The sequence below is a fragment of the Elephas maximus genome, chromosome 9, assembly GCF_024166365.1.
Source record: "Elephas maximus indicus isolate mEleMax1 chromosome 9, mEleMax1 primary haplotype, whole genome shotgun sequence".
NCBI lineage: Eukaryota > Metazoa > Chordata > Mammalia > Proboscidea > Elephantidae > Elephas > Elephas maximus.
The window spans coordinates 19926561-19945261 of NC_064827.1; positions in this window are offsets into that span (position 1 = coordinate 19926561).

Here is an 18701-nt window from a genome sequence, read left to right on the forward strand (position 1 = left end):
AAATAGATTTAGGGCTGCAGATTGGGTCTTAGAATATCTTTCTACCTGTGTAAAATGAAGGTTCTCGGTATTGTGATCATTAGCCTGAACGACTATGATTTATACCAGTGGTCCTAAAAGTGCGGTCCTGGACCACCAGCATCTATATCACCTGGCATTTGTTAGAAATGCAAATACTTGCGTCCTGCCCCAGAATACTGAGTCAGAAGCTCTGCAAATGGAGCCCCAGTGATCTATGTTTTAACAAGCCTTCCAGGGGACTGTAATGCACACTAGTGTTTGAGAACCCCGGATTTATACTATTTTTAAAAAAGAAGCAAAATCATGACTTTCATACAATTTTAAATGAACATGTGCCAATGATTTAACTTATTAATAAGGGACTAGTATAACCAGTTCAAAGGAGACTTCAGAGAACCACACATACCTAAGCAATAATGAGCGCTGAAGTGAATTTGCAAACGGAAGCAAGGCTGGTCTATCAATGGGCAATAGTCAATTATCGCATTTCACCAAGCACAATTCATTTGCTTTTCTGTGGATTGCTTGTATTATTATTGGTTTTCTACAACTAAGAGAGTTGCATTATAGCTCAAAGACAACGAAAAGCAGATGTAACCATAGTCACTTAGTGAAAGTACCCTAGGCAGAATACTCAGTAATTTTTATTGTTGTTCATCTCAAAGTCTGTCTTTTTTTTTTTTTTTCTTTCTTCTGACAGTCTAGTCAACTCATGCTCCCCAAAGGCTAAGTACGGTTAAATGCATTTTTTATCTTGGAATTTGAGTCATTCCAACTCAGCATACCCATTTTTATGTCTATCCATGTCTCACTCCAATGGATCTCAGTTAACCAGTTAATTCTAGAAGAACCTGGCAATGAAAGAGATTAACGAATACATGTCTTCCTTATAGCTGCTATCTGCCTATTTTGTTTGCCCTAAGGATGAATACGTCACGAAAATACAGTGATAATAGATCGTCACGAAAGTATGGTGATAATAGATCCTATGCAGTGTCTTGAAATTTTAGTGTAGCAACTAAATTGATGTCATCTGCAGATTATCTGCAGAAACGTGAAATGCTGCTAAATTGGCTGTAGTTAACTACCGCGTAAAGGCAGTCGGCTGCAGAAAATAAGGCAAGTGTCCTAGTACGTTATTGTGTGCAATAAGGTCAAGGTCGGAGAAGAAGAATCACGTGTAAATTCAGCAAAATTCCAACTGCTCCACTTCTGTCAAAGTTGCAAACAATTCATACCGACATAGGTACTCAAGTTATAAAACCAAGCCTATCAACAGCAGAGAAAATGTATTTCCTGTGCTTTCTCTTCAGAAATAGTGTTCCACTTAAAATTAATTGTCAATACCGAATTGGATTTAATTATGTCTCTGAAGTATCTGTTGAAGAGGAACCATATAGTAAAGCACAGTATAGTAAGAAAAAAGTACTAAAAGGCAAACCAGGATTTCTGGGTTTTAGACCCAGATCTATTCCTAACTAGTTGATTGAACACTGACAAATCATTTAACTTCCCTCAGTCTTATTTTTCAAGTCTTTGAACTGAAGAGATTTCCAGTGTATGGCATAATACTGCATACTAACAATGTCGAATTTTACCCGAGCCCTGTGATCCTGGAAAACAATGATGGTTAAAGAGATCACCCTCCCTGCCCCCACCATTTTTGTGTTTCTGCAAAGGCCTTCCTGCAAATAACCACCCTTCTCTATGGACTTAGATAGATGCCTCCTTGTTTACCTATGACAAAGCAAGACACAGACCCTCCAATTTCCCATTCATTGCCTCATAAATGATTAGCTGAACTGCTTGTGCCCACTGATCAGTCAGAACAAAAAACATCGTTTGTTAGCCAAGCCTTGGTTAAGATCCTCTCCTTCCTCAAGATCCCTGAAATTTGGCCCATCCTCAGTCTGAGCCTATATACAGCTTCTCTTTTTGGACCCCTCTGAGAGAACAGGCTGGGCTCGGGGTAAAACATTTTCTAATCTACTATCTGATCATACCTCCCTTTCTTCCCACTTCCCCACACAACTCTTTCTAGCCTTGTCTGCTCTACTCCTCTATAAAAGAATACCACTTTTTGTCTAACTCTTGAGATGCTTGCAGATCTAATGGTCAGTGTACAATAGTCCCTAGTACTATTTGGTATAGTAAGGCCTGAAAGTCCTCTAACTTTCAGATATGGAACCTGAGTTGTGAGGGTGAGTGAAAGAGACTCCATGTTTCTCACAAGACACAACCTAGCAATCCCATCCAGTTGAGAAATAATTGGACGTCCAATAAAATCTATTATAGGTAGCAGCACTAGGGGAAACAAAACAAAACAAATACTCAGTATCTCCAGCTCCAACACAGAGTCCTCAAGTTATAAAGCACAAAGAAATCTACTATTGGTCAATATCGTGACTAAAATTGTGCCCTCACAGCTGCTAACAGGGTATAAAAATAAAATATATATATATTTTTTGTTCTCTAAACCTTTGTAAGTTTTCTGGATTGTTCTCAGGTGATTTTTTTTTCAGCTTGTAATGACTGTTGCTCGCTTATTTTTCACTTAGTAAAATTCTCTTCAGGCTTCAACGTAAAACTTAAACATCTTCTCTGGCTACTGCTCATCCTAGTCAGAATTACCCCCTTTCTCTTCGTTTCTGTTAAAAATTCTGTATACTTCGTGTTGTCTCTTACTTAATTCTGCATTATACACTATAAAAAAAAAAAAAAAAAGTTGTTTAAATACTTACTACCCCTCTCTCTATTGTGAACTTTTTGAGGGGAGGGATCATTTTTTACTCACTTATCACTTCAGTGCCCAACAGAGTACATGAAACTTGATTAATTGCATGATAAATGTTTGCTGAATTTGAATAATAGATCCTTCAAAACCCAGCTGACCTCAAAAATGACACAAACAATGAGAAAACTATTAATCAAATCTCTCTAGCCTTCCTGTTGTCTTATGTTTCTGAAGGAGAGGAATGTATCTCTGATATCAGTACTTTTTTCCCCAGTGAAATCAAATTCCTTTAAGTCTGGGGTTGTGATTTATTTATTTATTTATTAATACCACTATCATGATTTCTGCAAGGCTAACTCTTTCCAAGAAGTTCAGAGTAGATTTTGCATCATTATTGCTCAAAATACCCTCCCTTTACAAAGGGGGGAAGAAAGTTTCAGAGACGTTAGACAATTCACCCAAAAAACCATGAGACAAAAAGCTAGAGCTGCTTTTCTGTGGTCAAGACTGGTGTCCTACATATTAAAGTAAGCTGCTAGACTGAAATTATAGCTCCACAATTACTTTCCTCAAACTTAGCAGTTTATTCAGCCTATAGCTGACTTGAATTGTAACATTTAATTAAGAACCAGAGAAATCCAATTAAGTATTTTAAAAAAAAGATGTTTCCAAATATACACAATAATGTACCTTCCCTAGAACTATGCTGTGTCTGTAAATTTTCAAATGAATTCTTCTGCCTAATAGTCTGCTGTGATTTGGATTAAAAAAAAAAAAAAGATGCTTTGCAGGGATCCAGAAACTCATCGGTTCCACTTTGTACATATTTATTGCCTGAGAGCACAACTCTAATCCATAATCGTTGGTGCAGACTTGCACAATGTTAGTCAATGGATTCCTGGTTGGTCTCTGTCATTGGCCATCAGCCCTATAAAAGTCAGAACTTTTGACAAAAAAAAACAAAATACCAGGCATCTCTGTCATGGTCCCATGGCTTCACTTTTCATCCCTGAAGCAAGAACTCCATTAGGTGTTTTCCTTGGGAGGAGGCCTATTTTATTTGCTTGCACCACTAGACCGTTTGATTCTTGTTATAGCGTTCTACCGTTTTCACTACAAATAAAATCAAATTCTTGGTCTGATACATTTGAATCCCCTAGGGCCTGAGAGGAAATATCATTTTAAAGATTCTGCAGATTGCTACAGTTATGAAGTCAAACCTCAAATACCTACCAAATATATGGAAGAGCTAGAAGGTGAAGGCAGAAGTATTGCAAAACCCAACCAACATACAAAGCAGTGTAATGAGTTCTCCTTAAATGCTTTCCTGAAGGAAAGCTTTCGTTGGTAATTAAGAGAGTAAGAGATATCCATCATGACTGGTTTCTCCTGGTAGGCTTGAAATACTTGTCTCTATTTCAACCCAGTTTCTTATTTATTAACAGTCATTTAATGTTGTTGATATTATGAAGCAAATGAAAAAATTGCAGTAAGTCTTTATTTTAGAGATTGCTCATAAGTGTCTTCATTTTCTCACCCAAAAATATTCAAGTTTCCTGATGTGAATATCTCCAAGCCAAGTGTCATTTCTTTTGGAACTTAATGTGAAGTATTTGTTCCCAATAGTTAGAATGATCTATTGGATGGACAATTGGACTTTTTGCCAATATTGCAGGCTATTTTTCTTTCTAAAAGTCAGCCACCAATTTGAGTAAAAAAAAAAAAAAAATTGAGTACGGCCCTTTAAAAAGTCAAAAGCAAAAAAAGGCAGCAGCTGTTGATACTACTTAGGTACAACTAAACATCTCATGGGATTCATTTTCTTGGTTCAGAGGTTTATGGTCATGGTTTCATGAGTCTATCCAGTCAATTTGCCTACTGTTGTCTTTAGAGTCTTTGTTCTACCTCCTAGTTCAGTGAGTAGGACCTGGGGTCTTAAAAGCTTGCTAGTTGTCCCACTCGAGATACAACAATTAGTCTCTATTCACTTAAAACATCAGAGGAAGAAGGAGACCTAGGAATAAGAGAAGGAAATGGACTGCAGGTCTCATTTCATCTAAGATACTGTCTCCTTTACCAAAATAAATGGAGGGTGCCTGGCTACCATTACTGAACATTTTTATCAAGGACCCAAAAATAGATGGATCCTGATCAGTAACCCGTTGCCATTCCTGTTGAGTTGATTCTGACTCATAGTGACACTATAGGACAGAGTAGACCTGCCCCCTTGGCTTTCCAAGGCTGTAAATCTTTATGGAAGCAGACTGCCACATCTTTCTCCTACAGAGCAGCTGGGAGTTCAAACTGCCAACATTTTGGTTAGCAGCAGAGTGCTTAACCATTGTACCACCAGAGCTCCTCAATCCTGATGAAAAGGAATAAAAATGTAGAACAGAACTTCAGATTCTCATGGAAACCAGACTTGCTAGGTCCACTGAGACTGGGTGTGTCCCTGAATCTATTGCCTGAAAATAATATTTAAACCTTGAACCAATGGTATTCATTGAAGTCATTTTTAAAGTAAACAATAGTTTTGCTCAATTAATAAAGATTGTTTGCCTTAAGCAGTGCGCTCTTTTAAAGAATTATTTATATGAGATAAAATTGACAAGAGCAAACCTAAAGCTCAGATGAGAATTTTAAAGGGCAGGGAGTCTAAGTTAATGATGGTGAAACATTATGGGTAGAGACAGTGATTATGGTGACAAAATGTGAAGTATGTAACCTTTGTCATTGAACTGCACGTGTAAACACTGTTGAATGGACATATGTTTCATTGTGTATATTTTCACCAAAAATTAAAAAAAATCAAAAACGTATCTTGTTACCAATATAACCTCATATTTCAGAAACTAAACCTCATCCTGTAGGTAGGTTTACCATTTACATACAAAGAAGCAGTGGCAAATTTAACACCCATGTGAACGACTTCCTGATTCACAACTATGGTTCTGTGTTTTATTTTAAGGAAAGGACCCTTCAACCACTTCATTAATCAAAGCCAGTAATTATACCAGGTTTCAAAAAAATGTATATATGATCACACGTATGACTAGCTTCCATCTGCTTGGTATTTAACAAATCTCATCATGGAATAAGCTCAAAATGGGGTAATTCAAAAGCTGTTATTGCCCACATGAAATCATGCTCCAGAAGGGGCACTTCCACCCCAGGTGCTTGTTCTCCTTGGCATTTTATGTGTTGCAGTTTCCTTCAAACTCTAGGTGTTTCAATGCAATGAGTCTGAAGGACCAAAACTCCACCAGATTTCCCTGAGGTCCAGACAACCAGAGCAGAATACGCTCATCCCATTGCCATTAAACAACTTTTTCATTGTTTTGTTGTCGTCATTGTGTGTTTTGTTTTTGCTTCTGGACTGTTGCAGATTCCACCATTACTATTTTTCCTGCCTCTTATATTCTTGAAGATTTCAAATATTTATGTTCTCTCATCTCCCTCAAGCCCTTGGGCCTTGGAATAAAATGTATTCATGGCAATCTCGCTCCTAATTTAAACTCTTGCTTTACACAAGGGTAGGGTTTTCCTCCTGAAAAAAGCAGTTTAGGCTTTATGGATCTTCTTTAGAGTGTATTCCTCTCCAAGCAGGAAAGAGAAACTTGGATGTTTGGCAGGGTTTATGAGGACACTGTTGGTGGCACTATTCTCTCCAAGTAAGTATTGAATGGATGCCCCAGGACAAAATTAGGACCACCGTGCTTGGCGCTGTGAATCATATGAAACAAAATAACCAAAACCCTGTGCTTCCAACCAATTTATAAATCCACAGATTCTTTGGAGGAGAGCAGTGCCATTTACCTCCTGTTACTTCAATTTGGCAAAAGAAGCTCTCTCTTAGCTGGCTTTTATATTCTGTCAAATTCTGTAGCAACAGTAAATAGCTAGAATTATAATTGTCCCTATTTCTAGAGAACCTAACAGACTTTATCATTTTTATCCCTCTTTAAGAATATTTTCTCCAATGTCATACAACAGCCACAGGGCACTAACATGATTTTAACTTTACTCATATGGAAACTAGGACCAAAAAAAAAAGTGAGATTTCGAAATAATCATAATAGCACCTAAAATTGACTGCCTTTTTTGTGTTAGCACTTATATACATAATAACAAATATTACAGCTCCACAAGGAGGTATTATTAAGTGCTCATACTTAGGAAGGATGGAGACTCAGAGAGGGCAAGTAATTTGGCCAAGGTCACGCTACCGGTAGAGCCAGGATTCAAAGCAGTCTTTTTTTATGCCAAAGATCATACTCTTCTACTATTCATTAATCACTGCCCCCCTCACCCTGCCCCCAGCATCCTACCCTGAAAGATCAGATGAGATAGATGTAGGAATTTGCTGATAAATGCTTAACAACTCTCTCGCTCTCTCTAGGCATAAGAGTCCTGATTATAGCATTTGCCAATTTCCCTGGTGTAAATACTCCTATCATGGTCAATTTCAAGGTGTGATGTGATATTACGGGATCTGGAGTTGGGAAGAGATGCTAACAATTGGCTCTCCAGTGTTGGTGATAGCTGGCTCTCTAACACAACACTGAACATTTTTTTCCCTATTTCTGATATAATCTTGCGTATTTTTCTTTTAGGTTTTCCAGCCCTGGTAACAGGGAATGGTTTCCTTTGATTTTCCAGGAAAATTATCAATTTATAGAGCAGTTTCTGCTTTATGAGAATGATGATCAGTTTTAGGAGAATGCACAACAGACAAGAAATCAGAAGAATTGATACTCAGTTTAAGTTCCCCATCTGCCACTTGCTGGCTGACTGAATGTGAGGAGGGTAGGAGCAACCTTTATCTTTATGGACTTTGGCTTAATCATCATGAAAAGGTAAATAATAACTCCTATCTGAACTGCAGAGTCTTTGGGTGGTGTACTCAGCTACTAACCAAAAGTTTGCCAGTTTGAACGCACCTAGAGGTACCTTGGAAGAAACACCTGGTTATCTATTTCTGGAAGAACACAGCCATTGAAAACTCCATGGAATGCAGTTCTACTCTGAAACACATGAGGTTGCTATGAGTTGGAATCGACTTGACGGCAACTGAACGGTTTATTTTGTTTGTTTTGCTTTGATCTTAACTGTGTTCAAGGTTGTTGTGATCAGCAAGAAAGATAATCCATTCTGGAACATTTTATAAATAATAACAAGATAAGCAAATATTGGTGATATTCCCCTAGTCCTTCAGCTTTGTCTGCCACACATTCCATGTCCTTTTACATATCAAATATTTAATTTCATCTACATAGTGAAAAAAAAAAAAGGAATAAATCAAAATTAAGCAGACCCTTCAGAGTCAAGGAATGCAACAGAAGTGACTGTATCTTCAACCAAAGCTATTATCTTTCCCTTTTTTCTGCTTCTCTAGGTCAATATTTGGAAAGTGATATAAACACAAGGGCTGTTAATACACCTTCTAACATTTTGCCTATTACTTCCACTAGGATTGAACCAGCTTTTCTTTAACCAAGTTGGAGCAGTTGGGAAGGGCACTACCAGTGCACACAGCATGAGATGCCAAAAAGAATGAGCAGAAAGATACGTTCTCCCCTTTTTGCACTTTTGTTTAACATAGCTGCTGCCTTTGTATTTTTGATCCCCTAAAATATGCCCAACAGGTCCATAAAATAGGAGGGATAACTGAAATAAAAGTCATCCTGCATGTTTGTAGTCTGCCTTCAGACTTCCTTCAAGCTTTGGTTTAGTCCCACCATATTATATAGTCTATAATCTTTGCTCATTAGCAAAATTGGTTTCTTTGTACTGTTTTGGCTACAAGTTCCTGTTTACCCATTCGGATTTGCCAACCTGGTTTTAGTTTATCAACCTGAGTTTGGATACTAGGTCTCTTCACAAAGACAATGAAATCCATAGTTTTGCCTAGCCCTGAGGGCATTTTACAACTTCCTTCTACCTGGCAGGGAAGGGACTTAAAACCAATGTCCTGATCTTGTAAGTATAGAAAAGGCTGGATAGTGACCAAGTGGGAAGGATCTCAGACTATCAGAAGGCAGCAAGGTCACTGAGGCTTGTCAAAAAGCAGAGAGAGAACAAGACAGTCCCTCTGTGGTACTCAATTCTAGTTTCAGGAGTGTTAGCCCTTTCCTGGTTTGTGATTTTGTATTATTCCAGGCTTCCTATTGGACCTACATTTTCTCCTCCGCATACCACATCTGAACTCCCCATCCATTAGTCAGTGATGAATAGCTTTAGTGGAATTGCTTCCAGGATTTCTTTTGAGGGAATAATGTTTTCCCTTCTCTCAAAAAAACCCGGTATTCAAGATTACTGTGTGCAAGCCTGGCAAGTGTTTTATCAGGTGGTTTAGCACTAAAACTAATCAATCACTGGGACTTTGCCTATGACCTCATGAAATGAAGATTCCAATTTTCTAATTACATTGTAAAAAAAAAAAAAAGAAGAAGAAGTAGTGGTGTTTCTAAGAGATAATGACTCATATTCTGTGTTTATCAGAGGGAAAAAAGTTATAACCAAGAGCCAGAAACTATACCACTTGACAATTATGTTATGTCTTGAGAAATTAACAAAATGAAATGCTTCCCTCTCCTGTTGGCTTACATAACTTTCTCTATTTATTTATTTACAATTAATGGTCACTAAATTACGTACCCTGTAAGGCATCCTGTGTATTTGGAATCCAGAATACTTAAATCAAAAATACACAGCACATAACAGATATGTATCATGAGCGATGCTCTAAGACACTTTCTCAAAATATGGCCTAAATGCCACACTGAGTATTTGTTAAAATGCAGACTCCTGAAATCTAACCAAGACCTATTAAACCAGATTTTACAGGTTTGAAACTTGGAAATGTGAAATATTAACCACAGCAAAAGCTTATTCTTTTGCTCAATAAAAATGGAAAATCACTATTACAGGAATAATATATGGACCAGTTGGGTCCACAGAGAACAGCTTGTACACTGGCTCTTTTGGTTCTGACATCACATTTCCTTTTTGTTCTGCTCCATCTTTTCCTTCAACACTTTTCTCCATTGCACCATTTTGCCCTTCTGCATTATTCATGTAATTTTATTCCCTCGCTACTGTCTAATTATTTAATTCAGAAGTCAAAGAAATAAAAAAAAAAGTCAATGAAATGGACTATAAAGTTATTTCCTTTTCTCCTCTAACCCTTATGTGTACTTCCCACTCAATAAAATTAATTATAGATTATAATTCCTTTGGGTTAGGATCACTAACTTTTCAGCATGATAGATAAAATCTACCATATCATCTTGTGCATTTATTTGAAAGATTTTCAGTCCTTAAGAAATGCTGTGAAAAAAAGTACCACCAAGGACAATTTTAAAAATACACATTAAGAGTATCATCTTTCTTAAAATTTGGAAAAAAAAAAAAAAAGACAGTTACACAGGACATAGGCTCACATCAGTCATATCAACTTATACCTGTTTGGTCAATTTTGTAATTAATAACAGAACTACTTAACAAGAGAAAAGGCTGTATTCAGGATTTTTCAAACAAATTTTGAGGCTAGTTTCTACTTAAAAGATTATTTTTGAAATTAAAATTTCAGTTACTATTTAGTAAGTTCTTACTATGCATGAGATTCTGTGCTAGCTACTATAATAATAAATTTTTTTATATAACTGTATTTAATTTTTAAACTAAATTATGAGGCAGGAATTATTATCACTCCTATTTTGTAGATTAAAAAAAATAGAGTCCTGTATCTAAAAGAAGAAAAATTTCTGGAACTAGTAAGCGAGTATAATAAGGTTGCAGGATATATGGTCAACATTCAAAAGTCAAGTGCTCTCTTATACACCAGCAACGAAAAATTGGAATTTGAAACTTTTAAAAATACTGTTTACAATAGCACAAACTTCAAATACTTAGATATAAATCTAACAAAACATGTATGGAATCTGTATGTGGAAAACTACAAAGCAGTGATAAAAATAGCCAAAGAAGATCTAAATAGAGATATTCCATGTTCATGGGTTAGAAGAGTCAACATTGTTAAAATGTCAGTTTTTCTCAACTTAATCTACAGATTCAATGCAATCTCAATCAAAATTCCAGTAAGTTATTTTCTATATATCAACAATCTCATACTAAAATTTATATGGAGAGGAAAAAGACCTAGAATAGGCAACATAATACTGAAGAAAAAAAAAAAAAAAAAGCAAAGTTGGGTGACTCATATTACCTGATTTCAAGACTTACCATAAAGATACAATTATCAAGACAGCAGAGTACTGACAGAAAAACAAACAGATACATCAATGGAACGGAATAGAAAGTCTAGAAATGTCATTATTGTTGTTAGGTGCTGCTAAGTTGGTGCCGACTCATAGCAATCCTATGTACAACAGAATGAAATACTGCCCAGTCCCGCACCTTCTTCACAATCATTGTCATGCTTGAGCCCATTGTTGCAGCAACTGTGTCAATCCTTCTCAATTGAGGGTCTTCCTAAACTGACCCAGAAATAGACCCACACAAATATAGTGGACTGATATTTGACAAAGTTGCAAAGGTAATTCAAAGAAGAAAGGAGAGTCTTTTCAACAAATGATGCTGGGGCAATTGGGTATCCATACACACACACACACATACACACATACACACATACACACAAATTAACCAAGACATAGACCTCACATCTTCTACAAAAATTAACTCAAAATGTACTGAGGGCCTAAACATAAACGCAAAGGTATACAACTTCTAGAGGATAACATAGGGTGAAATCTATGTGGTTTTTGTTTGGTGATGAGTTTTTAGACACAACAACAAAAGCATGATCCATGAAAAAAAAAAAAAAACTTGGTAAGTCCAACTTTATTAAAATTAAATCCTCATGCTCTGTTAAAGACATCGTTTAAGAGAATTAAAAGACTAGCAACAGACTCAGTGAAAATATTTGCAAAACACATATATATATATATTAAATGACTAGTATCTAAAATATATAAAAAGCACTCTTAAAATTCAACAATAAGAATACAAAAAAACCCAGTTTAAAAAAGGGTAGGTGATCTGAACATACACCTCACCAACGAAGACATACAGATGGCAAATAAGCTTAAGAAAATCTGTTCAATATCTTTTATTAGGGAAATGCAAAAAAAGAAAAAAAAAAAAAAACAGTGATTACTATAAAAAAACTATACACCTGTTAAAATGACTAAAATCCAAAAGAAGGAGCCCTGATGGCACAATGGTTTAAGCATGTGGCTGCGAATTAAAAGGTCGGAGGTTCGAATGCACCATCAGTTCCATGACAGAAAAGAACAGGCAACCTGTTCCAGTAAAGATTACAGCCTAGAAAACCCTATGAGGCAGTTTTACTTTGTCCTACAGGGTCACTATGAGTCGGAATTGACTCGACAGCACACAACAACAACAAAATCAAAACAACTGACAATACCAATTGGTGGCAAAGGGGAGAACAGTAAGAACTATTGTTCCTTACTCGTAGGAACACAAAATGGTCCAGCCACTTTGGATGACAGTTTGGCAGTTTCTTAGAAAGCCAAGTATAGTCCTACCATACAATCTAGCAATCATGTTTTAAGTTCTTATTGAACTGACTTAAAAAATTATGGCCACACAAAAACCTGCACACAAATATTTATAGCAGCTTTATTAACAACCACCAAAAACTGGAAAGCAATCAAGGTGTCCTTCATTAAGTGAACGAATAGACAAACTGTGGTAATCTATACAATGGAATGTTATTGACCCATAAGAAGGAATGAGATATCAAGTCATACAAAGATATGAATGGATATTAAATATATATTGCTATGTGAAAGAAACCAGTCTGAAAAGCTGACATATTGTACGATTCTGATTACGTGACATTCTGGAAAAGGCAAAATTAAGGCAATAGTAAACAGATCAGGAGCTGTCAAGGGTTCAGGGAATGGGATGGAATAAGCGAAGCACATGGCATTTTTATGGCAATGAAATTATTCTGTATGATACTGTAACACATTATGCATTTGTCAAAACCTAAAGAATGTTACAGAATAAAGAATGAACCTTAATTCATGTAAATTAAAAAAAAATTATTTTTGGAGATCAGGGGTTCACACGATTGAATTCATGATGTGACAGAAAGATTGAATTGTATCACAAATGTACAGTAAAACTGCAAAAGCTAGAAACCGTAAAAGGTGAAAACTTGTCAGAAAAGGAACACTCACTGGGTGTTTATGACGTAGGATTCTTAACAGAGAGCGATAGACAAGTGGTGAGCACCCTGTCAAAGGTGGAAAACTTGAGAAACCTGGAAAAAAAAGCCAGGCCCATCAAATTCCGGCTCTCACAGGTTTCACGTAGGAAACAACCACATTGAGGGGAATGCGGGAAAATGGTGCTGACCTAAGTAACTTTGGAAATAGCTGGAGTTGTACGACTAAAGTCAAAACTATCTGCATGTAAGCATTGCATTGTAGTTGCTAAAGCTGATTCCCATGGGAGTACAATTTGACAATTCTGAAACCACAATACATGTATACTGGAACTGAGCAATTAAGTAAATGGATGGCAAATGGTGGTAGCCCGGCTTCTCACTGTTTGAGTGGTACTTTACAGAGGAGAAAGGGGAGGAGGCTAGAATGATTCATGTGCTAATGGATTAGAGTTGGAGACATTACTATGAACTAATGTTCAGCTTAATATAGATACAGATGGATATATAGAAATTTTTACCAGATTTTTATGCAAATAATGTGTGCCTTCTACGTTTGCCAACTGTACTTTCCTCCTTCAAGGTTTTCATAAGTGCTGCTATGCCAATTTTTTTTTACATGTTGATGTAAAAAAATTAGCATAGCATGCTTACAAAAATACCTGAAAAAGTACCCTATGGCCAAAGCTGGAACAATTTGAACACCAAAAATTAAAGTAATATTGGATTAATACCCAAAGTATATGCTATTCACGATATACTAATATAAATATAAATACTAATATAAATACTTGAATAAATGAATTAATAAGTAAACAAATAAATAAATTAGGGAGAAGAGACAAATATCCTACGCATTAGAATTTCAAATAGTTGTTGAACATATTTGCCCTAAAAGAGGGATGGTATAACTCCCCACTCCTTAAATATGGGCTGTACACAACCACAGTATATACATGGGGAGAAAGGAGTAACTTTACAATGGAGAAGCCTGGAAAATCCTATCTCAGGCAGGTGATCAAGGTCAACATCAACAGTGGTAAATCACATTGACAGTATGTGTTCTTGAAATGACGTGATAAGAATGGCACTTTACCTATGTGGTTTTTCACAATTCATGACCTCACCTAAAAATGAGAAAAACATCATAGGAATACAATGGAGGGACATTCTACAAAACACCTGACCAGTACTCCTCAAAATTGTTAACGTCATAAAAAAACATGGAAATTTTAAGGAACTCTCACAGCCAAGAGATGCCTGAGGAGATCTAACGACTAAATGTAATGTGATTTCCTGGATGGGATCCTGGAACAGAAAAAGGACACTAAGTACAAACTAATGAAATTAGTGTAACTATGGACTTTGCTATTGTTGTTGGGTGCCTTTGAGTCCATTCTGACTCAGTGACCCCATGTGACAGAGTAGAGCTGCCCCACAGGGTTTTCCAGGTTGTAATATTCAGGGAAGCAAATTACCGGGTCTTTTTCCACAGAGCCACTGGGTTGGTTTGAACCTCCAACCTTTCAGTTAGCAGCAGAGGAGCCATAGTGGTGCAGTGGTTAAATGCTCAGTTGCTAACCAAACCATCAGTGGTTTGAAACCACCAGTCACTCCACTGGAGAAATATGCAGCAGCAGGCTTCCCTAAAGATTATACCCTTGGAAACCCTATGAGTTTACAGGTCAAAATCGACTTGACTGCATTTTTTTTTTTTTTTCAAAGCGTTCAGTTTATTCAGGAAACTTCTTTGCTTTTGGTTTAGTCCAGTTGTGTTGACCTCTCCTGTATTGCGTGTTGTCTTTCCCTTCACCTAAAATAAAACTTACCTACTAGTTAGTGAGAACCCCTCTCACTCCCTCTCTCCCTCCCCTCTCTTGTAACCATCAAAGAATATTTTCTTCTCTGTTTAAACTATTTCTCCAGTTCTTATAATAGTGGTCTTATACAATATTTGTCCTTTTGCAATTGACTAATTTCACTCAACATATTGCCCTCCAGATTCCTCCATGTTATGAAATATTTTATGGATTCATCACTGTTCTTTATTGATACATAGTATTCTATTGTGTGAACATACCATAATCTATTTATCCATTCATCTATTGATGGCACCTTGGTTGCCTCCATCTTTTTGCTACTGTAAACGTGCTACAGTGAACATACCCCCAAAAAACCCAGTGCCATCGAGTTGAACTTGGGTGTGCATATATCTGTTCACGTAAAGGCTCTTAATTCTCTAGGATATATTCCAAATTGCTGGATCGTAGGTTAATTCTACTTTTAGTTTTTTAAGGAAGCGTCAATTCAATTTCCAAAGTGACTGTACCATTTTACATTCCCACCAGCAGTGTGTAAGTGTTCCAGTCCCTCTACAACCTCTCCAACATTTATTATTTTGTGTTTTTTGGATTAATGCCGGCCTTGCTGGAGTGTTGATGGAATCTCATTGTAGTTTTGATTTGCATTTCTCTAATGGCTCTACGGCAGTGAGTTTTTAGAGTTAATGGCTAATGATCATGAGCATTTCCTCATATATCTGTTAGCTGCCTGAATGTCTTCTTTAGTGAAGTGCCTGTTCATATCTTTTGCCCATTTTTTTAAATTGGGTTATTTGTCTTTTTGTAGTTGAGTTTTTGCAGTATCATGTAGATTTTAGAGACCAGGCACTGATCAGAAATATCATAGCTAAAAACTTTTTCCCAGGCTGTAGGTAGTCTTTTTACTCTTTTGGTGAAGTCTTTGGATGAGCATAGGTGTTTGATTTTCAGGAGTTCCCAGTTACCTGGTTTCTCTTCTGCATTGTTAGTAATGTTTTGTATACTGTTTATGCCATGTATTAGGGCTCCTAGGATTGTCCCTATTTTCTCTTCAATGATCTTTAACATTTTAGATTTTATATTTACGTCTTTGATCCATTTTGAGCTCGTATTTGTGCATGGTGTGAGGTATGGGTCTCGTTTCATTTTTTTTGCAGATGGATATCCAGTTATGCCAGCACCATTTGTTGAAAAGATGGCCTTTTCCCCAACTAACTGACTTCACAGCTTTGTCAAATTATCAGCTGCTTATATATTTTTTTTTTATATGTGGATGGATTTATGTCTGGATTTTCAATTCCATTCCAGTGGTCTATGTATCTGTTGTTGTACCAGTACTAGGCTGTTCTGACTACTGTGGTGGTATAATAGGTTCTAAAATCAGGTGGAGTGAGGTCTCTGACTTTGTTCTTCTTTTTCAGTAATGTTTTACTTATCAGGGGCCTCTTTCCTGTCCATATAAAGCTGGTGATTTCTTTTTCCATCTCATTTAAAAAGGTCGTCGGAATTTGGATCAGAATTGCATTGTCTCTATAGATGGCTATTGGTAGAATAAGAGATTTTTACAATGCTAAGTCTTCCTATCCATGAGCAAGGCATATTTTTCCACTTACGTAGGTCTCTTTTTATTTCTTCCAGTGGTGTCTTGTAGTTTTCTTTGTATAAGTCTTTTATACCTCTGGTGAGATTTATTCCTAATATTTTACCTTCGTGGGGGCTACTGTAAAAGGTATAATTTGGTGATTTCCTCCCTGATGTTCTTTTTGTTGGTGTAGAGGAATCCAACTGATTTTTGCATGTTTATCTTCTATCCTGATACTCTGTTAAACTCTTCTATTAGTTTTAGTAGCTTCCTTGAGGATTCTTTAGGGCCTTCTGTGTATAAGATCATATCATCTGCAAATACAGATACTTTCACTTCTTCCTTACCAATCTGGATGTGCTTTATTTCTTCATCTAGCCTAATTGCTCTGGCTAGGACCTCCAGCACAATGTTGAATAAGAGTGGTGATAAAGAGCATCCTTGTCTGGTTCCCATTTTCAAGGGGAATGCTTTCAGAATCTCTCCATTTAGGATGATGATGGCTGTTGCCTTTGTATAAATGCCATTTATTATGTTGAGGAATTTTCCTTCTATTCCTATTTTGCTGAGAGTTTTTATCATGAACCGGTGTTGAACTTTGCCAAATGCCTTTTCTGCATCAACTGATAAAATCATGTGATTCTTATCTTTTGTTTTATTTATATGATGGATTACATCATTGTTTTTCTAATGTTGAACCATCCCTGCATACCTGGTATGAATCCCACTTGGTCAGGGTGAATTATTTTTTTGATGTGTTGTTGAATTCTATTGTCTAGAAGTTTGTTGAGGAGTTTTGCATCTATGTCCATGAGGGATTAAAAAAAAAAAAATTACATGGATCTGTAATTTTCTTTTTTTGTGGTGTCTTTACCTGCTTTTGGTGTCAGGACTGTGCTGGCTTCATAGAATGAGTTTGTGAGTATTCTGTCCTTTTCTATGCTCTGAAATACCTTTAGTAGTAGTGGTGTTAACTCTTCTCTGCAAGTCTTTTAGAACTCTGCTGTGAAGCCATCCGGGCCAGGGCTTTTTTTTATTGGGAGTTTATTGATTACCTTTTCAATCTCTTTTTTTGTTATGGGTCTATTTAGTTGTTCTACTTCTGATTGTGTTAGTTTAGGTAGGTAGTGTGTTTCTAGGAATTCATCCATTTCTTCTAGGTTTTCAAATTTGTTTGAGTACAACTTTTCTAAGTAATTTGATATGATTCTTTTAATTTCAGTTGGGTCTGTTGTGATATGGCCCCTCTCATTTCTTATTCGGGTTATTTTTTTCCTTTCCTGTATTTCTTTAGCCAGCCTGGCCAATGGTTTATCAATTTTGTTAATTTTTTCAAAGGACCAGCTTTTGGCTTTGTTAATTCTTTCAATTGTTTTTCTGTTCTCTAATTCATTTAGTTCAGCTCTAATTTTTATTATTTGTTTTCTTCTGGTGTCTGATGGATTCTTTTGTTGCTCACTTTCTATTTGTTCAAGTTTTAGGGACAGTTCTCTGATTTTGGCTCTTTCTTCTTTTTGTATGTGTGCATTTATGGATATAAATTGACCTCTGAGCACTGCTTTTGTTGCGTCCCAGAGGTTTAGATAGGAAGTGTTTTCATTCTCATTGCATTCTATGAATTTCTTTATTCCCTCCTTAATGTCTTCTATAACCCAGTCTTTTTTCAGCAGGGTATTGTTCAGTTTCCAAGTGTTTGATTTCTTTTCCCTGCTTTTTCTGTTATTGATTTCTACTTTTTTGGCTTTATGGTCAGAGAAGATGCTTTGTAATATTTCGATGTTTTGGATTCTGCTAAGGCTTGCTTTATGACCTAAAATGTGGTCTATTCTAGAGAATGTTCCATGTGCACTAGAAAAGAAAGTATAATTTGCAGCTGTTAAGTGGAGTGTTCTGTATATGTCTATGAGGTCAAGTTGGTTGACTGCGGCATTTAGATCTTCCGTGTCTTTATTGAGCTTCTTACTGGATGCCTTAGCCTTCACCAAAAGTGGTGTGTTGAAGTCTCCTAGTATAATTGTGGAGCTGTCTATATCACTTTTTAGTGCTGTTAGAGTTTGTTTTATGTCTCTTGCAGCCCTGTCATTGGGTGCATAAATATTTAATATAGTTATGTCCTCCTAGTAAATTGTGCCTTTAATCATTATATAGTGTCCTTCCTTATCCTTTATGGTGGATTTAACTTTAAAGTCTATTTTGTCAGAAATTAATGTTGCCACTCCTGCTCTTTTTTGATTGTTCTTTGGTTGATATATTTTTTTGCAACCTTTGAGTTTTAGTTTGTGTCTCTAAGTTTAAGGTGTGTCTCTTATAGGCAGCATATAGCTG